The following is a 21,574-nucleotide window of genomic DNA, read 5'->3' on the forward strand; positions in this document are numbered from 1 at the left end:
TGGGAGGAGATTGGTCTTCTCCATGCCAAGAGGTACATAGAATTAATAAGTGTCTTGGTCCTACTGGGTAAATTGCAACTTGAAGTGAATGAACTCGAATTAAAGGAAGCCTTGTGAATTACAAGACAGCAAGCTCATGTTTGTGGCAATGAGTCTGTTCACGTGACCCAGTTCAGTTTTACAGCTTTAAAAAAGAAAATACCCCCAGGCCTCTGAAATCAAGCTAAAAGTGAGGAATCCGTTGATATGGTCAGGTGTTCGACAACACGCTGGAAATGAAAAAGGCTGTAAAGGGACTTAAGTGAAAAAGGAAGGTAGGCTGCAGGGTGTTCTCGTCAGAGCTGCTAAGAGTCTTTGCTCCTGAGTGATGCCCACTTCAGCCCTCAGCGGGAGATGCTTGCTTGTTTGAAACCCGCCCAGAGGTTTTTCCAGATGAACCCGTCCTGAGTCCCAACAGGTTTCTCAACCAGATTCTGTGGACAGCCTCCTCAGCAGAGGCCTTCTCTCTTCACACTAAGTTTCCTTTTTCCACGCCGGCCCAGCCTATTTTTATTTGATTTTGTTTCTGCCGATGTTAGAGCTCGTTGGCTCACCTGCATGTATCTTTTCTGGGCAGAGCAGAGGTACTTGGTGAGAAGACGTCACATCAATATGATAGCTCCTGTAGCTTGCGGGCGACAAGTTTTTGCCGGCAACAGGCCCCGTGCTCGGGAGGTGCTCCATCCTTACAAGATGGGGTGTTGGGCTTAACCCTTTTCAAGGAATTGCAGGATTGAAATAGCACGGGGTTAGAATGGCCTCTCCAGCTCTGTGTCCTGGAGAAACCACTTCCTCTCTCCCACCTTCATTGTCCTCATTTACAGAGTGTTTCCTTAATCCATTTTACACGTGGGGAAGGTGAGCCAGAGGTTTGAGAGAAGTGCATCGTGCATAACACGTAGGAGGTGTTTGACAGACAGAAGCTGCTGCTTCTGGCTTGCGGCCTCCTGTCACGTGGCCCCTGGGGCCCTGGCCTGATCTCACCCGTGGGACCACAGGATCTGTGAGTCAGTCCTTGTTTCTCTGGAGTGCTGGAATGAAGATTGTAGCCTTTGGTCCCAAGATGGACAGGCAAGGGTCTCACTGTGGCTTTGTGTCCAGCATCTGGAAAGTGTTGGACTGCTGGCTAAATTAAATGAGTTAGCCAGACCGGAGGCTGATTAAGGATGTCATGCTCCCTTGTATATTCATAGAGCAAAGCACTAGAAGATGCTTTTAACTTCTTGCTACTTCAAGTGTGGTTCCTGGGCCAGCAATGTCCTACCCGCGCTGAGCTTGTTGGAAATGCACAACCTCAGGCCTCCACTCGGCCATGCTGGAGCAGAAGCTGCTTTAGTAAGGTCCCTTGGCCCTTTCACGCTCATTCAAGTGTGAGAAGCACTGCCTTCCCTCCCTTTGCTCTTCCCTCGGGGAGGAAACCAGGGACACAGAGAACATCTTTGTGTCACCAACAGGAAACCAAGGATCCCTGAGTTCCCTTAAGTTGCCAAGTCGAGAGGAGGAACTGAGACTGAACACAGAAACCCATGCCCATGCTCTTTTCCTTTATCTGCCCCCACGCACTGGGTGCGGGAGCATGGCAGGTGACTCTGAACCCCCCTGGTGCCAGAGATGGGCAGGGCCCCCAGCTTACCCTGGGGGCCTGTCGTACTTTGAATCGCGCCTTGCTCTGCTGACTAAAAATACATTTCTGTTCCTTGGCCCAAGAGCCTGGAGCCGTGGGGCCAGCTGGCCTTGTTCCTGCTGTTCCAATTAGACAGCGTTAAACTATGTAAAGCAGGGAGAAGAAATAAAGACTCCCTCCTGGTTTTGAGTGAGTTTGGAAAATGCAGGTTAGTATTGGCAGCCACCTCTTTGGCCTGACACTGGTCTCCCTCTGACTTGGTCAGTGATTTCTCTGAAACCACAGAAACTGAAGGGTGTTGATGTTCCTTTTCTCTGAGAGGCCTGTGTTCCCTGGATCCAGTGCCTGCAAAGTTAGGTTAGCAGCGTGACATTTGGGTAGCAGGATTATGGATAATTTTGCTATCATCCTTCATGCCTTTCTGTGTTTCCCAAGGGGACCGTGCAAAGGACAGGGATGAAAGTAGCAGCGGGCAGTGGATGAGCATGTCCTTCCAGCCTGGCCCAGGAAGCACTCAGCCTCTCTGTTCCCAGGATAATTCCCATCCGTCAGGCTTTGAAGAACTTGTTTTTGCTGGTGTGTCTGTGGCTCTTCAGAACCACTGAATTTTAAAAAGTGTCTTATGTTCAACAACTATGTAGTAGGTCCCTGAGGTTGGGGCCCAGGGGCCTTATGAGAGTGTCCTTACTAGGGTTCGGTGCTATCACATCTGGGAAGCCCCTAGCACAGTGTGTGAAGACCCGGTAGGTCCGCGAGCTCAATACATGTCTCATTTCATGCCCTAACCCCCAAATTTGCATCTCACCTTCCCGTTGTGGGGGTATACCTCTGTGTGTGCACCTCAGCCTAGAGAGTCCAGAAAATAAGCAAAATATGCAAAGAGACTCTCTGGCTGAGACCAGCTGAGGTAGAGGAGCTGGCACGATTTTGGGGGACACGTTTATAGGTGGGGCCTCAGGGAAAGGGCAGCCCAGGTGTGTGTCCAGCTCTGACTGATGTTGTGACCTGGGACAGGTCGCTTTTATTTCATCTGTTGAATGAAGGGGCTGAGACAATTTCATATTCCTTCTGTGACCCGGAAACTGAGAGCACAGGGGCAGTGAGGTCACAAGAGAAAGGACCGACCCCACCATGCCATACGCACTCGTGCAGCATGCTGGCTTCTGCTGAAGGAGCAGGTTTGTGGTCTGCAGCTCTGACACCTGTCAGTACTGATGTTTGCCTCTGGAAATCAGCTCGTCATTTCCATGCTTGCTTTCCAGTGTCCTGAGTCCCCGTCCGTAACCTGGCTCCTTGCTCACAGGACAGTGCTCCAAGGCCCCAGATGTCAGGGCCCTCCTTCGCAGGGGTCACAGTAGGGGCTGCCCAGGGTGGGGTGGGGGGGGCGGTTTGTTTTGCGTCTGGCTTTACTATCAGGGCCTCAGAACAGACTTTTGCAGAGTTTTGGGAACTGAAGTCATTTAGTAAAATTTCAGTTGGTTAATCCTTTCTGATTAAAGGAATCTAATTCAATTAAAGTATTTGTCAGAGAGCAGATTTATTTGCATCATGTTCTGAGGATAATGCCAAAGCCATTTGTCCTTACTAACAAAAAAGCATGAAACTCAAGGAAAGCTTTTAATAGGATCGGGGGGGGGCGGAGTGAGGGAGCTAATTTGATAAAACAGTGCTCAGAAAAAGAAACAAGAGTTTTGTTAAATGGGAACAGACTCTGCTGGTAGATTTTTACGTTTCCGTGTGTGTGTGTGTGTGTGTGTGTGTGTGTGTGTGTAATTTGAAGTCCAGGTAACCTGGTAGATTTTTACGTTTCCTCTGTGTGTGTGTGTGTGTGTGTGTGTGTGTGTGTGTTTAATTTGAAGTCCAGGAAACTCATGTTACGATTCCCACGGCAACAGTAATTTTGTCTGATGCATAAGTGACATTTCTGGTGAAGAAAAATTTCCGCTTGTGGTGTTACTGCACTTGTATCATTGAGAAGATCGGTTACAGTGGAAATGATTGGATTTTTCAGTGCTGGAGTAAAAAGGTTGCTGTGAAATCAACGTTTGCTTTTGTCTCATGCATGTCAGCTGTAACCTGTTTCCCGTCCAGCCCTGGGCTCGGTCCACGTAACTTCTTTTCCAGTTCAGGGGTGAGTGCGCGGGTGTTTTTGTTTGTTTGTTTGTTTTAAGTAACCTCCATCCCCAACCTGGGGCTCCCAAATCACCACCCTGAAACTGAGAGTCGCATAGTCTGCCAACGGAGCCAGCCAGGCGCCCCACTGTTGGTGTATATTTTAAACCTTGTCTCTTCTCCATGCCTTGTCGTTCACTCTCCATCGCCTTTAGCCTAGATCAGAGGGGAGAGCTCGGTGGAGATGACTTGCACACAATTACTTGTGACTCTGTCATAGTCCTATTAAAATCCCTTAGGTTTCTGTCTGATTTGAAAACACATTGAAACACCTTTTACTTCGAGTGATGAAAAAAAAATTTCTTTTGAAAAGTATTTGTTCTACTACATCAAAAACTAGTGATGTAATGAATGGTGACTAACATAACATAAAATAAAATTTAAAAAAAGAAAATTATTTGTTCTAAAGATCTTATTTTAAGTAATCTTTCACCCAGTGTGGGGCTCGAACTCACAACCCCAAGATCAAGAGTCTCATGCTCCACCGACAGAGCCATCCGGGTGCCCCTCGAAAACTAATTTTTTTTGTTAAGATAAAATTAACATAACAAAACTCACTGTTTTAAGCATTTTAGAGTATATAGTTCAGCAGCTTTTAGTTCATTCTTGTTGTGCAGCCATCATCAGTTTCTAATTCCAGAACATTATCATTACCTCAAAAAAAAAAACAAAACAAAAACAAAACCCATACCCCATCCCTTTCCTCTTAGACTCCTGGCAACCACTAATCTGAAAATTAATTTTTTTTTGGAGAAAAGTATTTTTCTCTCATGTTAGCAAAATGTATTTGGAAGACTTAGAATAATTTAAGTAAAAATACCAGAGGTGGATGTCAGTCTCCATAGTTACCTATTTTGCTGTGACCGCTTGGCTAAAGAAAAATGGATTAAGTAAAAGGGATGGTATATTTAACATCTCTTTATTGTAACTTCCGGAAAATAAAAACCTGGAAGGAATGAAACCTGGTGTCCTGTCTGTGACCCCACTCAGAGCCAGTTAAGTGGAAGGAGCCCTGGGTGGAGTTTGAGGGTACCCGAGGCTGTGAAGGATGGAGCGCTCTTCTTGGTTGTACCTTCTGGGGAAGTAAAATCAATAGCAGTTCTTAACTTTCTCATGCCTGCCTGGTAAACCCTCTAGAAAAAAGAGGGGCCAAATCAATCTTCTTTACAGGCTCATTAAAGCAAAGATCAGTTCACATTAAAGTATAATTAAAGAGCAGGCCTTAGAGGGGAGTCAGTGATGATTTGCCCGTGGCCCCTCAGGGCTGAGGGGAGGAATTAGTCTCTAAGAGGGTCCAAAACCAGAAGCCATGGAGAAGAGAAACCAGAACTCAACTGGCTCGTCTTGGGGACTGGAGCTAGGCTGTCAGTGATCAGGCGTACAGCACAGGAGAAAGTACACTTGAGTAATAATAGCTGGCTGGGGTTCCTAAAAGTGTGTAAGTGCGCGCGCGCGTGTGTGTGTGTGTTTCTCCCCCTAGTGAGCTGGGATGAGGTCTCTTGCCTTTCTCTTCACTTAGCTGCCTTTAAAACTTTCTCCATTTTGCCTCACCTGGAGGAAGGTCATCATCTGCAGACATAATATAGAATTGATGTTAAAACCTTTGTTGTTGTTTTGTTTTGTTTTTCACACACCATGTTTATCCCCAGAAGTATGAAGTAATACTTCACGTGGGAACCTTGAGCAGTCATCTCAGATGGTGAAGCGCCTTGTGTATGGATACGTAGCTGGACCTGGGGGGCCTGTAGGTGTGTGTGGGAGGTGAGGTAAGTGTAGCAATTCTCCCAAAGGTAAAGGATCATCGGTCCTTTCTGTAGAGGAATTTGCGAAACCATCCACAAATCATGAGGCTAAGAGTGGACGTAATCCAGTTTCATAGAAAATGTGGAATTGGGTAGCCCTTGCCGCATTCTGCTTCAGAGATGCGTCCTCCCCCTAAGAAGCCCGTGTAGCCGTGCTGGTGAAGGAAGGTTGGTCTGTTTTGGCATTGGTGTGCAAGGATACCCTATCTGGGCCGTTGGTGGCATTTTATTGCCTTCTCAGGAGTGTGGAGTTAATAGTGACTGAGACACTTTAGGCAGAAACTGAACAAAGTTGTGTTTAAAAAGTCCCAAGTCAAATTTTGAGTGAACATCTTTGCTCTGTGGCCCGTTCGTTTCCCACATGAAATGGAAGCTATGGCCTTTAGTCAGAGAACAGCGCATTATGTATAAAAAGGGGGCTCAGGTTCCTCTCCTGTGTCTTCAGAGCCGCGCTCACTTTCCGCCGTGTTTGCCCCCGGAGTGTCGTTGGTGTGAACTGAATCTTTGCCCTAGATGAAACAGCACACCCATTCCCTCGGGAGATCATGGAATTTTTTTTTTTTTCCCCATCACCTCTGTGATTCTCAAACTGAGCCACCTGTCAGCAGGTTGTTAAATGGGAGCAGACTCTGCCGGTAGGCAAGCCTCCCTCGACAGGGAGGCTTGCTGAGACCCACATGGCCAGGCCTCAGCCCGTTTCTGATCCAGCAGGCCTGGAGTGCTACTAAACAATTTGCCTTGCTCCCAAGTTCCCAGGTGCTGCTGCTGGTTTGGGAACCCACCTTTGAGAACCACTGCCTGTACTTACGTAGGGATGGGGGCGGGGCGCTCCAAGGCTCAGGTGTGGAGTCCTTACAAAGCTGCTTAGCTTTTGAAGGGCAGTAAATTGCTTAGAAGACAAGTTCCTGATGTTGCCGGTTTGGAACAGTGGGGCTCAAAAGCCTGGTGAGGTATTTACTTCTGGGGAAGGTGCTGGGGGAGAACAGATTGGGCTGTGGCTGTGGGCTTGAGGCTCGCGGCCGTTCTAAATTGGTCTCTGCTTAATCTGCTGTGTATTGGTGATCATGCAGATCTCCCCAGCAGACCTTCCCCAGTTACTGCAGAGGCAGGGAGCGCTTAGGGAACAGCCTACCCTGGCAGGCGACCGCTGTGTGTGGGTTATGAGAGGCTCTGCGGACCGCCCTGCCCCCCTGGGCAGGAAGAGCCCCTGCAGGGAGGTGCTTTTAGCACCACTTGCCTTCCTGCTGCTTATCAGTCACTACTATCAGATAAATCTTTGCCCTCGCCTGAGACATGAATGGTACTGCTTTGTTCCAGGTGCAAGTTAAAGGGAGCCCTGATGGAATCAAAACTCAGGGCCCACACCTGCCCGCCCCCCACTTACTCCCTAGTGTCCCTGCCTTCTGCCACTGGGAAGCTGTCGTCCTGGTCATCTGTGAGCAAACGAGACAAATGGGGAGGAGGCTGAGGTGGGTTCAGGATGGAGACCAGGGGCTCAGATGCAGGGGTGCTGTAGCTTGCTGTGGGGTAAAGCCACACAGACTGGGGTTTCTGCCCCCAAGGAACTCATAGGCTAGCTGCAGAGCAAGATGGGTAAACAGACCATCGTAATGCAGGCGAGGGAAGGTCTGTGGGGTTCCTCACTGCTGTCACTGCTGGGGTGTAAGAGGGGGGAGTTTCCCCCATGGAGTGACATTTTAGCTGAGGCTCCCCTGGCCTGGTTCTCCTTTCTCCCCCCCCCCACAGGTGAGTCTAAGTTACAGGCGCACCTGGCATGCTTGACCATCGACCAACATGTTGGGTACTTGGAGACGTACTCACAGGACATGACTCATTCCCTTTTAAGGCCCGTGGTCCCGTCCCCGTCTTTTGCTTTGTCAGCAGGCAGGCTGCTCCGAAGAGCCAGCAAGCTTCTGTTGGAAGGCCGAGCAGGACCCCTGGTTCTAAGAACGGCGGCCTCATCAGCCACTGGATACCACCGATGAGCCTCAAAATAGAAAATTAAACACCCAGTTTACAAGGAGAGCAGCTCGCTGTCCCGGAAACTTCCCAGGGGTTCTGTCGTGCAGAATGCCTCTTGCCCTGAGTCTAAGGGAGCCTTTTGCTGGGAAAGGAGCTTCAGTGGCCACCACTGCAAGCCTGCCAAATCACACAGTCATGACTTGTCATTTTCCTCTCTTTGTGAGTGGGGGTGGTGAGGCAGCCAGATGAGCGGTGCATCTGCAAGTCATTTGCTTAGAAAGTGAAGCGAACACCAGCTGTGGGTCTGGGGAGCCGAGCAAGGGGAGGCCAGGGAAATAGGAGCGTGCTTATGGAGATCACTGTCTTTTTTGGGAGCTTGGTAGCTTAGGTTCTGTGGTTCAGAGTTGGCTTTCTTTGTGTGTGTGGCTCTTCCCTCCTCTCTTTCTCATTTCTTCTGGTGACCATGTCATGTCTTGATTTCTTTTCTGTCCACCTTGAAATACAGTCCAAGATCAGTGAGCACAGGGAGGCCGGTGGGGTGTGGATGTTCTGGGAGGGAAGTGCCTCTTCTTGCAGCCGTGGGTGCTGAAAGCCCTTCGGAGCTCTGTGAGCCCCAGCCTGGAGGTGGAGCGCCTTCTGGGTTGCTCAGTCTCCCGTGTGAAAGGGGCTGGCCCCTGCCCATATCAACAGTCTCCTTCCAAATGGGACTATTTCCTCCTCCTCCTCCCCCTCGCCCACTTCCTGCAGGTGGCTTCTGTAATCCACTTATCCCTGGGGAAGCCTCGGGAGCGTGTGCACCTAATCCGAAAATGGCTGGCTCGACTTTGACCCGCATGGTGACCTTGCAGAGAAGGCAGGGCCTATTGTGTCTGCTCACACCTGGGAGCGATTTCCAGCTTTTATAGCCCAAGTGGAAGAAATGTGTTTGCATTTATGCTGGGCCTTCCTTTTGTAAGGTCTGTCATTGTTAGGTGTTAGGGAATATGAGATTCACCCTGCTTATTCAAAGGCACGGGTTCTGCAAGATAGAAGAGTTTACTTGTATTGAGTCACACAAAATTGCTGTTTCTCTGTAGTTCAGAAGTGATCAAAACATCAGCTGTCTTGGGGTGCCTGGGTGGCTCATCGGTTGTGGGTCCAACTCTCGGTCTCGGCTCAGATCATGATCTCAGGGTTGTGGGATCGGGCTCTGTGTTGGGCTCCTTGCTCAGCACCGAGTCTGCGTGAGACTCTCTTCCCCTCCCCCTGCTCCTGTGAGCTCTCTCTCTGGAATCAATCAATCAATCAATCAATCTCTTAAAAAAATCAGCCACCTCTTAGGGCTCCACCTTTCGAGATGAAACATGGCAGTGGTCAGTGTATGTGGTTCCCTGATGTTGGAAGGCATTGTCCTATGTGCCTTCATGGGCCTCATTTCACTGTAGTGTCTCTGCTGTCCCAGGAGACAGCATAGGGTCTCTTCAGTTCCTTTTGCAGATGAGGCACCTGAGGCACAGAGAGGGCCAGAAACCTGTCTGAGGTCACACAGGAAGTGGTAAAGGTGCGTCTTGATTTCTTTTCTGTCCACCTTTGGGGTTTGTACTCGCTGTATAAAAGGAAGTATGTGGCCTGGGAGGGTGTTGTAATCTTAAGTGCTGACATACCAAATTGTGTTAGGAGGGGGAAGCCTGGGGGCGGTGGCCAGAGGGCACGGATGTAGCTCCGGCAGAGGTGGGTCTTAAAGCTGAGGGCGTGCAGGCCTCCTGCCTCAGCAGTGTTGCCCTCGGGTGAACCTACTTTGGGCAGCCCTGGGGTGATGGTCATTAGCTGATGCAGAGTGACCAGAAGCCCTCCCTCACCCCGTGATCACACATCGCAGGTTAGTTATTCTGAGCTGACACCGGGGGTTTGAGGGAGACGCAGTTTGTCTTCAGGTTTCTGCAGAGCCAGAGACATGGTACACTCGTGCCGGCAGCTTCTCAGAGAGTGGAGAGCTGCCCTCGAAGACCTCACTTCCAGCCGAATTCCTGCGCCGCTTCCTCATTGCCTGGATGCCTTTCAAACCCAGACAGCTGAGATAAAGGTGCCAGTCCGTGGTTCGTTCTGTCCAACTCCTTCAGCCAGGACACAGAAAAGTGTGCATGAAGGCTGGTAGCAGGCCGCTGTGTGGCACACATGGGGTGGCCACCCTTGAGGTCCTTAGTTTCTGCTCAGCTGGATGGATGGAGTGTCTTTGGGGGCTAAGAAACATTTTATTGTCGGGGAGGGACCTGAGAGGGCTGCTGGGAGACGAGCTTGTAGAGACCCAGGCTCCCTCCCCAGACAGCTGTAGGAAAAGGTAGGTGCAAACAGGTCTTTCCAGCTTACCTCCGTACCTGCACCGTAGAGCTTTTAAGGGGAGGGCTAGTTCTGCAGAGTGCTTAAGCGAAGGCTCCGGATCAGCACGATCTCCGTGTAAGCCTGCCTTCATCCTCGCCCTTGCTGTGTTCTCTTGGCCTCACTTTGCTTACTCCTACAGAGGAACTTGCTGATAAGCAGGTTGTGTGGATTCATTGAACACCATGTGTGCTCGATACAGTGTGTGCTGTATAGTGAACGTGCGCCGAGTGGGAGACACTACTTTAAGACCGACCACTCTGCACGGAGCACCCTCTGGTGTGGACGGGGTGGCCTGATTCTGCCACTGGTTCTGAGGGGCTTTGGTGGCCGACCGGGGCACAGGCAATATTTGCATCCCCTAAAAACAGACCTCATTTGCAGATACCCATTATGGGTCAGTCGCTCGCTGGTGATCTAGTTGAAGTTTATAGATCATCCCCATATTTGTGTGTGTGTAGGCTCTTAGCTCTCAGGTGGATTCCTGGTGCGGGACTTATAGATCATCCCCATATTTGTGTGTGTGTAGGCTCTTAGCCCTCTCTCAGGGGGATTCCTGGTGCGGGACTTCTGGAGTGAGTGGTGGCATTGATATCTTCCCTCCCCTCTCCTTGCCCATTTCTTTACCTGGGGTGGGTGCAGCAAGCCCCCGAAACACTAAGCAAATATCTAAGCAAGGCTCTCATTCTTGGCTGCGTGGTAGAATGACCTGAAAAAAAAAAAACCAACCAAAAAACAAACCAAAAAAACCCCCAAAAACCTAGATGCTCAGGCCCCATGCGAGGCAAGTAAATCAAACGCCTGGACAGCGGGGTGGAGGGCGGGGGTGACAGGGACATTGGGCATGGGTCCTGCTGGTTTTTTTTTTTTTTTTTTTTGAAAGCTCCCCAGGTCATTTCGATGTGCAGCCAAAGTTTTCATGAGCCCAAGCTGGGTGATTGCAAGTAAAAGGTATTGTCCTCCCTACTCTCCTTCTCTCTCCTACCTGTCGCTGAAAATACCCAGCTCCCCTGCCTTCCTGCCCTGCGCACCCCCCCTTTTTTTTCTTTTCTTTTTCCGCTCCAGGTGGAGGGGAAACAGTGTTAAGGCTGACCTTCAGTTTAGCACTTAGGATTCTGGGAGCCCTGTTAGAGGTTTTTGCCACTGATTTAATTGGAAGGCACTGTGAAGTTAGCCACATCATGACTAGGAAGCTGCGTTGCCTTTGGGGTGCATGGGGGCGGGCCTCGGGTCTGCTTGGACGTGCCCATCTCATTTGGTGATTGCAGAACCTGACTGTGGATTTGCCACCTAATTTGGGTCATTTGTTTGCCCCGAAAGGTGGCACACTGGACCATCTCTCACCTGCACTCCACCTGTCAGTCAGAGAAGTCCCCTTCTGATGGGGGCAGACAGACCCTCTTCATAGTAAAATGATAGGCAAAACTTATTTCAGTCTTTAAAAACCTTGTGCTTCGTAATTCCAGAAGTAAGACTTCGCTCTTCTTTTTAAAAAAGAAAATCTATGAATAGGAGCTGTAGAAAGGTGGAGTCCCCTCTGATCCCGCCCAAAAGCTGTACTGGGATACAGCAGGATTCTAGTGCTAACGTTAAGTTTCTATGATCGTATGATGTATGTGATAGGGTTTTGTGAGGGTCGTGTTTGGAATTGGCCCTTCCGTAAGCCAGAAAGAATAACTAGAATTTTGGAAACCAGGGGGAAGGATTCCCTGAGACTTTTTAGAATGTGGTTTTTGTTCCAAATTGACTGTGTTCTTTTTTTATAAGGAGGAAAGCAGTGGTTATCAGCACACACGGTGAAGTTTTTCTGCCTCGTAATTTTTATTTGGTTCTGGGAGTCCGAGTGAGGACCGGCAGTCCCAGGGGCCCCCCTCCTCCTGGCCTTGCCAGCCATATGATCCACCCTTTTACCCCCAAGGGCTCCTTCCAGGCCAGGCTGGCCCTGCCCCTCTCGCTCATCCTCCAGTGTGTGTTAACAGGACTTCTCCAGCAGTTCTGTGGTTCCACTTAAGAGTCCAGTACCTGTCTTCACTTGACCCCATTCCCTGAGAAAGCGCTCAAGCTCCTGAGAGACTCAATACATTGTCTAGGGAGTTGGATTCAGAAAGCAAAGTACTGTTGCTGATGATGTCTGTTGTGGACATAATCAGATGGGTTTCCTGTGTGAGGTCAAGGTTCATCTTCTCCCTGCCTTGGTGGCCTCATGGGTCACCTCTGGGAATAGAAAGCAGGTTGGTGAGGATCCCCCCTTGCCGCTCCTTTGGCTGCTCCTTTGTGGGCATTTTAGCAGACAACCTTGGTCCATTCTCTGCCCGCCTCCAGCCGGATGTTGCAGTTTAGGGTAACTTGTCTGCTGGCAGGAGAAGGCCCCTCACCTTCCTCTTGTCAGGACGTCACCCAACCAAGCACATCCTACCTCTTGACCCTAGAACGCACGCCATTCTGCAGGGGGATGGGTGCTGGCCCCCGGGGTTGAGGGATGGGGAGGAAGCATCCTTTCTTTGGGTGCACATGGCCTCCCCCTCATCAGCTCCAGTATCGTTCAGAGAGGAACCAGTATCCAGCCACTTGGCTTCCAGCCCTGACTCTGCCAGAGACCCTGCCGCAGGGTCTTCCACGTGTCCCCTGTCCTTTTTTGGGCTGCTGTTCCCTCATCTGTAAGGAAAGGGACTGGTTCTCTCTTGGCCACCTTGAACCAGTGTCCAGAATGCACAGGGCCGCTTCCTCTCCTGTCTGCCTGTGGGACCTAGCTGTGGGACCCTGGGTTCCTGGGAGAGGCTCAGCTGGTGCTGAGCTCAGTCCAGTGGGCCCACTGAGCACTGAGTTGAGAAGTCTGCTTAAATGATGTGAGGGTTAGCACCCTAGCTGGCTCCTGATTTCCACTACCAAACCCCCGGACCTGTAGCCTGTCTCTCCAGGGGGCTCCTCATGACCTTGGCTGCCAAGGTGCCCAGACTCAGCCCTTCTCTTCCCTTTTCCATTCCCTCCCCACAGGACCGCAGGGAGCTCCAGCCTCACCCATCCCCACTCCACACCTACCCCCCAGGGAACCGCCTGCCTTATGGTTGCCCTGCAGTCAGTGTTTGGTGAGCAAATGAAGGAAGGATCCCTTTGTGGCTTTCCCATCCAATTGCTAGAGTCTTGGCTCTTGCAGATTTGTCCTGGAGTCCATGTCTTCCTCCTTCCTGCCTTGACCTTTGCATGGAACTGCACGGGGGTAAAGCCCCCACAGACTGTGTCTCTGGATTCTGTGTCTTGTCACCGTGGTCTGAAATGGCTGCTCCTGGACTAGCTGCCTCCCCCACACTGTTGTATCCCCTTTGTCAATGCACCCATCACATCTCTGTTTTTTTCCTCGACTCCAGTGTGTGGTTTTTGGACATGGGGGTTGGGGTAAGGGGGGTGATGATACCTTTTTTTTTTTTGTAGTGGCTGCAACCTGTACATGTTTGAGTGAATAAATAAATGAAGGATTAAATAGGTCAGTCCAAGAATAAGCGATTGTGGGGCATGGAGCAGATACTGAGTAGTTCTAGACATTTATCATCAAGATGAAGGGACCAACTTGGGACAAGTAATAACGGAAGTAGTCTTTTGGGGGCTCCCGAGGGGCATGGCTCTTTCCGGCCAAGGGGTAGGACTTGGTTTTCCTGATTTGTTGACAAACTGGGCAGAGTATTACAGGAGAGAAGATGGAGCAGAAACTCCTGCGTGGCAGGCAGTGTGCCTTAGAGGGACGAGGGTGGGCCCAGAGGGCTCTGGCCCTTAACCCAGTTCCCCCACCTCCCCAGTAGTAACATTTTATAAAACTTTTGCAACTAGGATATTGACATTCGCTTGTCTAGATTGGAATCCTTATCTTGCTGCTTTCTAGATATGAAATGGCCTCCACCCTGGTGTATGGGCGTCTGCTCACCTGTGAGGGGCCCACAGGTGGTTTGGGGAAAGGCTTTCTCCAAAGTGAAGCTGGAGAATCATGGCAGGTCCCTCCATCCATCCAGCCCATCCTGACTACTTGTCTGAGTCAGAAAGTTCAGAAATCCCAGCATTAGAGATAAGCAGCTTTCTTTGCTACAGGACATGTCAGAGCCTTTAATAATGAGGGGGTGGGGCACGGTACAGTGCAACACCACCTGCAGCATGTGTTGTGTGGGATGAGTTGCATTATGTAAATTTACCAAAGCAGAATTGAGCAGAATGAAAGGTAGCTTTATTGGAGCGCTTGTTGATACCTTTCCTTTGCCGGCCTGCTTTGGGAGTCTGCAAGGGCCCACAAGGGAGGATGTGTGTAGATATTCCAGAAGTGTTTCATGGAAGTCCTCCAAAGCTAGTGTTCCAGGGATGGTGCTTTGGGAATCTCCTGTGTGGTAGTGCAAGTTTGACCTGTGTCTGGGTGTGGACGCCTAGCAAGCCCTGCTGCTTAGCCAGGCAGCGCTGGGGCTCAGCTGCAATGGGGGGCACTGGACTAAGTGGTCACTCCTGATGCTCCAGACAAGGGGCCACGCTGGTCTTCTAACAGGCTTTATCAACATCCCCCTTCACACTAGGAATCCATACCCCTTTGTCCTTTCCTCAACAGTGGAAAATAATAAAGCAGTTCATGCTTATCCCTGAATTTCAGAAATCCCACAGTGCCCAGCAGTGTTTGGTGCTTGGCTTTCAGAATGGAGTCCTACCAGGTACGTTTCTGCTGGTTTGGAGGAAAAGCTGGAGACCAAAAGAGGTAGCAGATTGGCTGATTCCACTATGAATTCTTCCGGGGCCTCTATCTGATTCCACAGGAATGTCATGACTGTTTTTTGGTGTGTTAAACTTGGTATTTTTGAGATAATTGTAGATTCACATGTAGTTGTAAAAAAATAATAATAATAATAATGTAGGAAGATTCTCCTGTCTCCTTAACCCAGTTCTCCTCAGTAGTAACATTTTATAAAACTTTTGCAACTAGGATATTGACATTGATACAATCAAGATATAGAACATCTCCATCCCCAGAGAGGTCCCTCATTTTGCCTTTTGAAGCCTCCCCATTTCCCTTCTGCCCCCACACCCTGGGCAATGTCTGATTTGCTCTCCGTATATATAACTTCCATTTAAAGAATGTGATATGAGTGGATTCACACAGCATGTAACCTTTTGGGACTGGCTTCCTTTTAGGCAGCATAATTGCCTGGAGAGTCATCTAGGTTGTTGGGTGTATCAATAGTTGCCTTCTGTTTGTTGCAGAAAAGTACTCATGATATGGGTGTATCACACCTTGTTGAACCATTCACCTGTGGAAGGACATCTGGGGTGTTTCCACATTGGGCTGTTAAGAATAAAGCTGGTATGAGCATTCACGTGTGGGTTTTTGAGTGAACGTCAATTTTAATTTCTCTGGGATGCATGCTGTAGAGTCGCTGCATCATATGCTGTGTTGAGTTTTCTAAGAAACTGCCATACTTTTCCAGTGTGGCTGAACCATCTTGCATTTGCACCAGCGGTGTATGAGTGATTGGGTTCTCCGCATGCAGCCAACATTTGGCAGTGTCGTGTGTCTTGCCCATTTCCTAATTGGAATCTTTGCTTTTTATTGCTGAGTTTTCAGTTTACATATATATATATATTCTAGATACTGGTTCTTTGTACGTGTGGTTTGAAAGTATTTTCTCCTGGTCTATAGCTTGTCTTTTCATCACAACGGGACGTTTCCCAGCGCAAATGTTTCTAATTTTGATGAAGTCCAGTGTATTAATTGTTCCTTTTTTTGGTTTGTGTTTTTAGTGTCAAGTCGAAGAACTTGGCCTAACTTTAGATCCCAAAGATTTTCTGCTGTGTTTTCTCTAAAAGTTTGTAGTTTACATCTTACATTTGGATCTATGATGGTAGGCTTGGTTTTTTTTTTGTTTGTTTGTTTTCCCTCGAAGCAAAGAAGAAAATTGAAGCCTTGGTTTCAAGAAAGAAACCGAACAAGTGTTGGCTCCTGCAGGAAGCTACAGAGAGCAAGGCGAGGGGATGGTGTGGTTGTGGGTGCAGAGCAGCGCTACTCAGGCAGTGCCACTTTGATGTTATAGCAGGCCTTATCATCGTCAGGGTAGCTAAGTAAGACTGCCTCATAAGGCCAGCTCCTTAATCCTACCGTACACATCCTTAACCCTCCCCAAGTGCAGTCAGATCCTACATTGAAGGCTTGGGAAATTGTGTGCTAAGAGAGATCCTAAATCATATGACCGGGAGATCAGAAGTCTTCTAGATGGGGCAGGAAGCGGGCCTGGCTTTATTTTTAAAAGCACCATCAGTGGTGTCACTCCCAGAGGGGAGAGGGTCTTGTCTTGGAAACTGCAGCCAAGTGCGGAAGTAGCCTCCTCCTCTGCTGGGACTGCAGAGCTGCCGGGAAGCTGGCAGGGGAAGCGCCAGGAATGTTTCTACCACCGGCAGAGGGAAGGTTCCTTCTGTGGCCCTCGAGGGGATTTCAGGGGCACCCTGGCACCCACAGACCTGTCTCTGTCCTCGTAACCACAGGCTGTCTGATAAAGCTTCTGGGGCCTCTTCCCTTCAGAGAACAGCACAGCCTGGGGTCAGAGGGCTTGCATGCTGCTTGGGCGGCTGACCCCAGTCCAGGACCTTACCTCTCGGAATCTGGCCTAACAGGGGCCTTCTCTGGTGTGGTAGAGAGCAACGGGTGAACAGGTTCCTGCTCCCTGGAGAACGCCCACTTTTGTCTTGTCCTACCGAACTGCCTGAGGAACTAAGAGCTACTCTCACCCGTTCAGGGACTGCTCCAGTAGAACTAGGGGAGGGCTGGCTGCGCCCTGCAGCAGCTGTGTGCTGACACACTGCGGACTGAGGGTCTGGGAGGCCCGTGTGTGCCTGTGGAGGGGCTCGGGCATGCGCAGTGGGGCATGCGCAGTGGTCCACCGCAGGATTTATGCCTCCCCCCCGCCCCCACCGAGTGTGCAGAGTTGGGTCCACCCCTGATGGAAGCACAGATGGGGGATGTAGCCTGGGGGCGTGCCGACAGGAAGTGGGTGGCACGGGGCACTGTCCAGAGAGGTCCTGTTGCCCAGGAATCCTTCTGCCTCCTTCCGTTATGATGCAGGTACCACATAGGAGAGTGGGCTGTCTGGGTTCCGGTCCTTGCTGCACTGCTTCCTAACCTTCTAAGCATCCCCGTTTGTAAAAGAGGGGTGGTAGCAGCATCCATCTCTTGGGTAGTCCTGAGGATTTGGTGAGCTAGGCAGAGCTGGGCTCCTGGGAGGCACTCACACAATGTTCCATTTGAGACCCCTCTTCCTGCTACTGTGGCCCCTGCTACTCCTGTTCCATGTCTACTGAGAAAGAAGTGGGGTGTGCCTGCTTGGTGGGTAAATGGGCAAACGGCAAGGGGAGGTTCTGCTGCCCTGTGTAGCCCAGGGAGTGTTGGAACCACTTCTGGGAGGCTGCAGAGGCCCCAGGGCACCATTCCAGGCTCCAACTACAAAGGCTCTTTGAAGTTTTTACCACCTGGAGCCAGCTGTGTGCCCTGAGACTACGAGGATTTGAGGGGTCCGTGAGGAGACTCTGGGACCCTGCAGCATCCCTGCCTGGAGATGAATGTGTGCCTGGTGAGTGGGTGGAGCCCCTCCAGATGGTGGCCCTTGAAGAAAGGCCACCGCCGCTCAGGCCGGCCCCTCGGCAGCATTCACCCCAGAAGGCCCTCTGCCTCTGGACTGTCACGCAGGCCAGGTGTTTCTGCGCTGAAGGAGCAAGTCCCAAAGTTCACACTGAATGCAACTCTAAGGTTGCATTGACAGCTTTGTAAAGTAACAATTTAATTTATTTACATAATAAGCACATGAAAATAATATGCAAAAGAGAGGAGAGGAGAAATTCTGTCATCCTCGTACTAGGTCCGGGACAAACGTATCGTAGGATTTCCTACCTTTTTTCTGCGGCCATCTTTGGGAGAGTGGCCGTCGTGGGAATCGGTCAGCAGCGCACCCTGCCTTTTGCTCTAGCTCGTTGTGTGGACGGGATCCTGAGTGCAAAGTACTGCTCAGTGTCCGAGGCTGAAATGGTGGCCACCAGAACGTTAGCTCTCGTTCGGAAATTTTGAGTAAGGTTCCACTTGCAGATTTCCCCGGCTATCTGAAAGAGGAGTGTTCCTAGGAAACCTTTTGTAAGCCAAAATGGTGTATAGCAAAGACGCAATTACCGTTCTGTTGAAAGAAAAATCCTCTCCAGGTTTCTGTAGTGTAGCAACAACAGGTGCTGATGTGGGTAGGTCTTTCCTAAATACGAAGTGGTGTAACTCCGACTTTGGGACAGTGAGGGAAACCCATGTTCAGGTCCTGGGTGGTGAGGTTTCCCAGGCGCACAAACTACTGTGGCTAGTGACAAAGCCTACTGGGGTCTTAGATTCACAGGTGACCTCCCCCTGCTGCCGGCCAGCACTTACTGTGGAGAGGGGTGTTTGCTGGGTGCCGTGGAGTAGCTGTATCCCGTCCCGTGGCAGGGAGAGGGGCACGTGTGCACCCTGCCCTCCCGGCGTCGAGTCGGCAGTTTGAGGACCACCCATTGTGGCTTTGTCACACCCTTCTAAGAGGAGCTCAGTGGACATCCCTTGTTGAAGGTTTCTGGGCTTGGAGCCTGGCCTGGATCCTCACCACTGCCATCTCTCCACCTCGCCTGCCTTGCTTTGCCAGCCCCTCAACTCTGGGAGGATCTGTGCCACTAGCTCATCGTTAGGCACATAGGTTCTCTTCCCTGCTCCCCTTGAGGGCCCGAGCCCAGTGGGCACAGACCACATGGAGCTTGCAGATGGCAGCGAGGAGCAATCAGGCGAGCCCGGTGCGTTCATGCAGCATCCCCAGGCTCCCCGCTGGTGTCGGGGACTGCGGTGCCATGGGACATCGCCTGACAGCCTGCCTGCCACTCGGCGGACTTCCCAGCAGGGCCCCTCGTCTGTGAGGGCTCCAGGGTGCTGGAGAGGAACACCAGCTGTGTGCAGCGTGGCAACCTGCCAGGGCAGGGGAGAAAGGGAGAAGAAAACAAGGATGTATTGATGGATTTAGGGGAAGATAGGCCGAGGGAGAGAATTGAGCGGCCTTGGTGGCCTGGACCAGTAGAGAAACACTTCCAGCTTTCCTGACCCAGGGGTGCCCTGTGTAGATGGGAACTTCGAGTGGAAGGGGCTGATTGTTCTCGGCTTTCCGAATCTTGGCTCAGCTTGGTGCCTCTCTGCCCTGCTCAGATGCCAGAACAGGTTACCTGCCAGGGTCATGGGACTGACTCTCCGCGCGTTGGCCAACCCCTAGAGTCCTGGCCCGTGTTAAATCGGCACAGCCTTTCCTCCTGGGGAGTGCAGTCCAGGTGTGGCTTGTAGGTCTTCCTGAGGTCACTGGTGTCCGATAGGCACTCCCCGAGTTGAATTCCTCATCATCCTTTCCTTCCCCCTGTGGCCGAGGGATGATGGGGATCTTGGGTAGGACTGCTCCTCACTGCTGCCAGGCACAGGAAGGGCAGACTGTTGGCCGATGCACGGTAACCCCGGCTAATCAGTGAATGTCCGGGGTTTGGGGTTAAATTGGGGAAAATGCACAATTAACCTAAAGGTCCATTTCGTTCGGCATTTTCAATATGACTGCTTTTCTACCTAATAAATTCTAGGCTAAACCTTTAATTTCTTTAAAAAAAAATTTTAATTGGATGGTTGGTCTTGCCTCTGTATTTTTTTTTTCTGAATAACGTTCCTTTGTTCAGGTTTGTGGTGGTGAATGTGGGAGACTGAACTTAAAGTTGTAATTCATGTGTTTATTCAACAAATATTTATCGAGCACCATTTATGTTCCAAGCCTGGTTCTGGGTGCGAAGGATATGGCAGTAAAGAAGATTGGCTCAAAATTCTAATTACATTCTAATGATGTAATGACCTCGGGACTACTTAATACCTTAGGAGGCTTTGTTTTGATCTGTTTATAATTAATAGACTATTAGAGCACTTTTAGGTTTACAGAAAAATTGAGCCGAGAGTACAGAGACTTCCCGTATACTGCCTCCTCCAGTTTCCACTATTAACATTTTGCACTAGTGTGGTAACTTTGTTAGAATGGATGGGCCAATATTGATACATTATTAACTAACCCTAGAGTTTATGTTAGAGTTCACTGTTGTGCATTCCTTGGGCTTCCACAAATGTTTAATGACGTTGATTCACTATTACAGTATCATTCAGAATAGTTTCACTGCCTAAAACCTTTGCTCCACCTGTTCATCCCTCTCTCCCCGGACCCCCTGGCAACTACTGATCTTTTTACCGGCCCCCTTGTTTTGCCTTTTCCAGAATATCCTATATTGGAATCATAGAGTAGGTAGCCTTTTCTGATTAGCTTCTTTGACTCAGCCATGTACCCCTCCTTAGGAGGTTTTCTTTTTGTTTGTTTGTCCATCTTGGAATGGAATGCAGAACCCTGGTAGTTGGGATGGGGATTCTGACAATTTACAGTCATTCATGGACTGGGTCACTCTAGACGTCACAGAACCGTGGTGGCTGACGCAACCGTGCGTAGCTTCCCCATTCCCGATCTTAGGCTTCCAGCTTGCTGTGTGTAAGGGTGGGGGAAACCAGTGGGCTCTGCTGCATCGAGCTGCCTGGGGCCACCCACTCCCAAGGGGATGGGACATCACGTCTCCTTTGCAAGGAGTTAATCAAAACAGTTCGTTGAAGACCCCAAGGGGAAAGTGACCCTAAAGGAAGTGAAGGGGTCAGGAGGTTGGTTGACACAGCCCGGTCCTGCCTTCGGAGGGCTGACCCCGCCTGCTGGAGGCTGTTTATCCCGCCACTGGGCTGCTCTTGTTTTTTATCCGATCTCCACCTGAATAAACAGATCCGGAACGTCATCTGCAGCCAGGCTGAGAATCTGCCAAAATTCCCCAGGGAACTGATGATTCACCAGCAGCAGTGGGGAGGGGTGGGCAGTGAGGAGGAGGGGGAGAGAGAAAGAAACCTGCGTATTCTGATTCTCATTTCCTGTCCAGCACACAACCGAGGCTGGGCCGTTTCTGAGGCGTCACTGGTTTCTTGGAGCAAACTGTCAATTTATGCAGTAGAACAGATGGTTTTGGTTTTCGTTAAGGTGAACGAATGTGAAGCGGGCTAGTGAGGGGGTGAGGTTTCAGACTGTCGTGCGGGGAGGCCGAACGTTTCTTCACAGTGGCCTAGGCGTGCTCTTCTGGACTCCTTTGTGCAGCCTCCTTACCTTCATATTTCGAGTTGCTCATGGTGTTGATCCTGGTACATGAGGTACATTATTTCTTGCCAATTTGGGACTTGGAATTATTTTTTATCCTTTCCTTTTTTGGTGCTCATTTGGCCCCCATTTAAAATATTCTGTTGGACACCTGAACAAGATTAGATTGAGCTTGGCCATGCTCTGTGGCCCCAGGCTATATTCCTGATGCTTTTTGTGGAGGGACAGGTGCAGGCCGAGGGACATGGGAGGGTGGTGGCCTCTGACAATGTGGTTGAGTGAAGCAGCGGGGAACATTGCACTTGGATCAAATGGCTTTTCAGACACATTTCAACTCTGGGGAATTTGGTTTAAAAGAAGACTGAGCAGTGTCGGCTGAGGCCGAACAGATGTGTGCCCGGCAATGGTGCATC

General features: G+C 50.2%; 1 protein-coding gene across 1 annotated transcript in view; it reads left to right on the forward strand.

Moving 5' to 3' along the window:
• Positions 1-21,574, forward strand: part of LRIG1 (leucine rich repeats and immunoglobulin like domains 1) — a 110,955-nt gene that overhangs the window by 45,160 nt on the left and 44,221 nt on the right. The window lies entirely within an intron of this gene.

This window comes from Eumetopias jubatus, unplaced genomic scaffold (assembly GCF_037043125.1).
Source record: "Eumetopias jubatus isolate StellerSeaLion01/CBP00866 unplaced genomic scaffold, mEumJub1_p1.0 scaffold_1, whole genome shotgun sequence".
NCBI classification, from domain to species: Eukaryota; Metazoa; Chordata; class Mammalia; order Carnivora; family Otariidae; genus Eumetopias; species Eumetopias jubatus.